This window comes from Saccopteryx bilineata, chromosome 8, assembly GCF_036850765.1.
Source record: "Saccopteryx bilineata isolate mSacBil1 chromosome 8, mSacBil1_pri_phased_curated, whole genome shotgun sequence".
Lineage (NCBI taxonomy): Eukaryota > Metazoa > Chordata > Mammalia > Chiroptera > Emballonuridae > Saccopteryx > Saccopteryx bilineata.
In genome coordinates this window covers 35,339,436-35,344,760 of record NC_089497.1, presented here as the reverse complement: position 1 = coordinate 35,344,760, position 5,325 = coordinate 35,339,436, and the positions used below count along the sequence as shown (strand labels likewise).

General features: G+C 39.1%; 1 non-coding gene across 1 annotated transcript; it reads right to left on the bottom strand.

Moving 5' to 3' along the window:
* Positions 1-462: 462 nt before the first annotated feature.
* On the bottom strand, positions 463-538 carry TRNAT-GGU (transfer RNA threonine (anticodon GGU)). The gene has a single exon. It is a non-coding gene; the product is annotated as a tRNA-Thr (tRNA).
* Positions 539-5,325: the final 4,787 nt, after the last annotated feature.

The window sequence follows — 5,325 nt, the reverse complement described above, 5'->3', positions numbered from 1 at the left end:
CCATGCCTATAGGGAGCCTATATCCAACATTCCCTGACTCATATCACTGGCCTTTCCTGTACAGGTCTCTAAATCTTTTTGGTAAGAGGGTCCATGTCCATCACCTTTGCATTCTTCACAGAGAGGTATTTCTGGTTGTATTTCCGAAGATGAGATATTATGTGAAGTACATTTTTTTTCTGTATTTTTCCGAAGCTGGAAACGAGGAGAGAGAGTCAGACTCCCGCATGCGCCCGACCGAGATCCACCTGGCACGCCCACCAGGGGGCGATGCTCTGCCCCTCCAGGGCGTCGCTCTGCCACGACCAGAGCCACTCCAGCGCCTGGGGCAGAGGCCAAGGAGCCATCCCCAGCGCCCGGGCCAGCCTTGCTCCAGTGGTGCCTTGCTGCGGGAGGGGAAGAGAGAGACAGAGAAGAAGGAGAGGGGGAGGGGTGGAGAAGCAAATGGACGCTTCTCCGGTGTGCCCTGGCCGGGAATTGAACCCGGGACTTCTGCACACCAGGCAGACGCTCTACCACTGAGCCAACCAGCCAGGGCCGTGAAGTATATTTTTGATTTCCCTAATCTCTTAGTGTATTAATTCTGGATAATTTTCTTCCCTTTTTTGGTTATCTTTCTTAGGTTATCAGTATGCACATAATTTTTCCCCCTTGAAGGAAGGAAAGAAGGAAAGAAGGAAGGAAGGAAGGAAGGAAGGAAGGAAGGAAGGAAGGAAGGAGGGAGGGAGGGAGGGAGGGAGGGAAGACAAAGTGTACCAGGAAAAGATCTGATATATTTATTTACACTATGGAATAAAATTCTGTCCCCTTAAAATGTTCCTCTTGCTTTCTTCTCATGAGATTTTCCATTTTTCCTAGTCCAAGTAAGCTTTCAGTAGAAGGAAAAAATGCCTAGGAACTCTTAATCTATGGCTCTCAGGTACATCTGCATACTTGGAAAATAAGATTTATAGACTTGTTTACATAGCACTAGTTAATCAAATGTAAATTGAATCCTCACATTACTATAATTTAAATATTTTTAATCTGAGAAAGCATTGGGTGGCTTGAATTACAGAAAATGTTTATTTACATTCCCCTGAAAAAACTTTTTCATTTCACTTTTTTGCATCTCAATAGCACTCCTTTCTGCCTCCTTCCTCCCTCCCTCCTTCTTCTCTCATTTAAATTTCTTGAACATTTGTTTGGTTCTAGATGCTGCACCAGATGCTGAGAGACTAGATATGAATAAGATGTAAGTCCTGCCCTTCAGCATCTGGCAGACCACAGGGGGATGACAAAAATGTAAGCAAATAAAAAGAAACCAATAAGAAGACTGAAATAGAAATAAGAAGTGAAAAGCTCCAAGGAAAAAAGTAGATAGCCCTGTTTGGGAGATGCAACAATATATTACATAGAAGGTAAAATTATGTAAAGCTTTTGAAATTGCTATTTGAAAAATAAGGAAATGGCATTTACACAACAGAGAAATGTGTGTAAAGAAATGGCCACTTTAATAACATTGAGAATGTCTTGGGAAATGCATGTGGCCTATACGATCAGAGGTAGAATATGTAAGATAAGGCAGGAGACAAAGCTACCAAATTAAAGTTAGGCTATGTACGGAACCTTGTCATCAATCACTGGACCCTCTCCAACATGGTCATTGTTATTAAACCATTTTCCAAACTCTTCTTTTGGTCCTGGGGCAGACTGTATGATCTCCTGCTTTTCTGCCCCTTTCACTCAATGGTCTTCCCCAGTTGTCTGTCAAACTATATGTTGGGGTGCCCAGTGCAGTCCTTTGACCCTTCTGCCCTGCTGTTTTCTGTCTCTATTGAGAGAGGCTGCTTTGCAAAGTATCCAATAACTTCTACCAAAAGTCAAAGTGCTAAGTGTCAATTCCCAGCCTCTTCTCTTATGACTTTATTGAGCTTTCTCTTTGTTTTCTCATCTTAAAATAAAGATGGTATTAGGACCTCTCTCAGAGGCTTCTTTTTTTTTAATGTTTTTTTTTTTACAGGGATAGAGAGAGAATCAGAGAGAGGGATAGATAGGGACAGACAGACAGGAACAGAGAGAGATGAGAAGCATCAATCATCAGTTTTTCGTTGAGACACCGTAATTGTTCATTGATTGCTTTCTCACATGTGCCATAATCGCGGGCCTTCAGCAGACTGAGTATCCCCCGCCCCCCGCTCGAGCCAGTGGCCTTGGGTCCATGCTAGTGAGCTTTTGCTCAAACCAGATGAGCCCGCGCTCAAGCTGGCAACCCCGGGGTCTCAAACCTGGGTCCTCTCACATCCCAGTCCGACGCTCTATCCACTGTGCCACCGCCTGGTCAGGCACTCTCAGAGGCTTCTTGTAAGCTTAATTAGTTGAAGGCATATGTGCAGAAAAGAGTCAACAGAGAAGGCCTGACTGCCAAGCTTTAGAAAGGCTGGCTGACAAGCTGGGCCTGGGCTGGAATCTGGAAACCTGGATTTTGGGAGAGTTTCTATTCACCAAACATGTAAGAGTGGCTCACTGTACCTAAAATGTTTCTGAAGATAGTCTGGTTCATGCTGAACATCTGCTTTCTTTTTGGGAGTGAGAATTCTTGGTACATGTCAGGCAGAGGCTGCTTAGGTAATCAGCTTCCAAAAACCCTGGGTCTTGAATTGCTAATGAGCTTCCCCAGTGGACAAAATTTCATGTGTGTTACCACAACTCATGGCTGGGGGAACTAAACTTGTCTGCTCTATGTGATTCCACTGGAAGGAGATTCTGTGCCAGACATCACCACATGTGCCTTTCCCCTTTGCTGATTTTGCTGCCTCTTTGGCTGTAATAGGGTCCACTAACACATCATTAGAACTGGGGGTGGCTTGGGGTCCCCCCAACACAGCATGCAAAGGGCATTTAGGTGAGTGTTAGGTATATAATAAGCAAGTTATATACACTCCTGCTTTACTTATCACTGCTATGCTGCTAATTACCATATATCTACACTTTGACCCTTCCCCTAAATCCGGATTCATATACCAAGTTTCCTGTTAATTTCTCTATCTGAGTTTCTGATGGACATGTCAAACCTAACATGCACAAAGAGACTGGGGTCCTGCTCCAAAAGTGTTTCTGACTCCTCCCCACCCCGTCTTCTCCAGATAAGTTAACATCATCCTCATTCACCGTTTTGAATTTCCAGTGTTTTACCCCTTTTCCTTGCTCTCCACACCTAATCCATGAATAAAACGTGGTTCAGTTTTCTTCCAAAAATATATCTCGAACCTTAAATGTTGTTAATAAATCATTATTTTCTCTTCCTTATCCATGGCAGGAGCACCCCAACCAGCTTCCCTGCCCCATTCTTCCCTCTGCAGTTCACCTCCACAGAGCAGTCGGAATTGTCTCTTTAAATCAGAAGAAGAACATATGTCTCCATTACTTAAAACCCTTCCATGCTTTCCCATGTTAATTAAAAAAGATCAAACTTCATGCCATGACCTCTAAGGGGTTATACCATTCGCCCTTGCATAACCCACTATGCTGGCTTCCTCTGAGCACTTATGGCTAGTGGGCTCTCTCTGCCTGGGGCACATGACTCCCGATTTTCTCTTGGCTGTCCCCCTCATAAGTCAGGTCACTTTTAGACCATCTTATTTAAAGCAACCACAACTCATTTTATAGTCAGTGATTGTTTTATTTTAATCAACTAGCATTATCAAATTTTGGCTTTATTATTTTTTTATTTTTAAATAGTTATCAAAGTTATTAAAATCAGTCTCTCCACCTACCTCTTTTTTTATTTATCTTATTCCCCATAAACAGCCATTTGAAACTGTTTCTTCTTCTCTTTCTTCTCATAGCTAGCTTTTTAACTCTAAATTATATATTGTTCTTCATCAACTTTGTTCATATCTGTTTATTTCCCCCACTGAAATATAAAGTTTTAGTTCAGTTGCATCACTCTTCACTTTCCCTTATCCCTAACTCCCAGTTAGTAGATTTTTTATTATTTACTCCTCCTACTGTTTGCATTTAAAATATGAATAATGCACATTTTTAATGTTATCTCCATCAACCTCAGACAACATCTCCTGAGTCTCCACCATGAAAAAAGATGACAGATGTCCCTGCCCTTCTCTCCATATGCACTTACCACCTCCCAACTTCTGTTACCTGAATATGTTTTCTTTATAAGATTTGCAACATTAATATTCTATTCTAAAGCCATTTTATATTTTATCTGTTTTGACATATTTGTATTTTATAAACTTACTATGTTGAAAGTAAAGAAAAGGAATTTAGATTTCTATTTTCCTTTTTCCTCTATTTATCAAAATATGTTCTCAAGAAAGTATTTGATAACTCATTCACACTGAAATAGGAATGACTGGATAAGCATGAAGAACAAAGATGTATTGGCTGAATTTCAGACTCAAATCATATGTTAGGTTTACAATCACTTATCTAAAGTTTTCATATTAAGATTGTTTTAGAGTTAGGACATTTTTCAACTTTAGAGAATTTATACAATAAATGTATTCTATATTACCTAAGACTTCCAACAGGACTTGAAGCAGAACCATATACTCAAAAATATTTCTTCAAAAAATGTATGAATAATTATACTAAGTGGTATAAATGGAGTAGATAAGTGGCTTTATATCAGTTTAGTTCAGATTTTCTTGCCCAATGAGTATACATAAAACTTACCAAATTTTTCTAGTTTTCAGAGCATTTTAGTTGTTGACTCTTTAGATAGAAGACTGTGCAAGAATGTAAGTGATAGTTTATGAATTTGTAAAAGTAACATGTATTTAGTTTTTCTTCTACTTTTTACTCTTATATAACATGATTTTCACCTTGCACTCTCACAGAATACCACAGTAAGTTCATTAGTTTTGTAAGGACAAATTACTTACATAATGAGTAATATTTATTGGGATGTCCTCCAACATTTCATCATTGCTTGAATTTATTTATATTATGGTAATATAAGAACAAAAGGTTAAATTGGTGAGTTGTTCATTTAGTATGCTGTTTAACAACTGGTAAATTCTTTCAGGTTGAAATTTAGAAAAATTAACTTTATCTTCCTTTTTATGAATATAAATAGTTTTTCCAGTTGAATTTAGATAGATGAGAACACTTTGTAATTATATAAAAGGCAACACTTTCTTTACATTTCCAGAACACTGTAGGCAGATTACTTTATGGTTAAGCACTCATGTTGTGGAGTCACAGGTTATTTATTTAATCTCATTTCTACTTCTTGGGTAAACTTTGGGAAAATTACTTAAATTCTTTAGGACCCAATTCTCTTATCTATAAAAAGGGGATATGACTTTTATTTCATGTGTT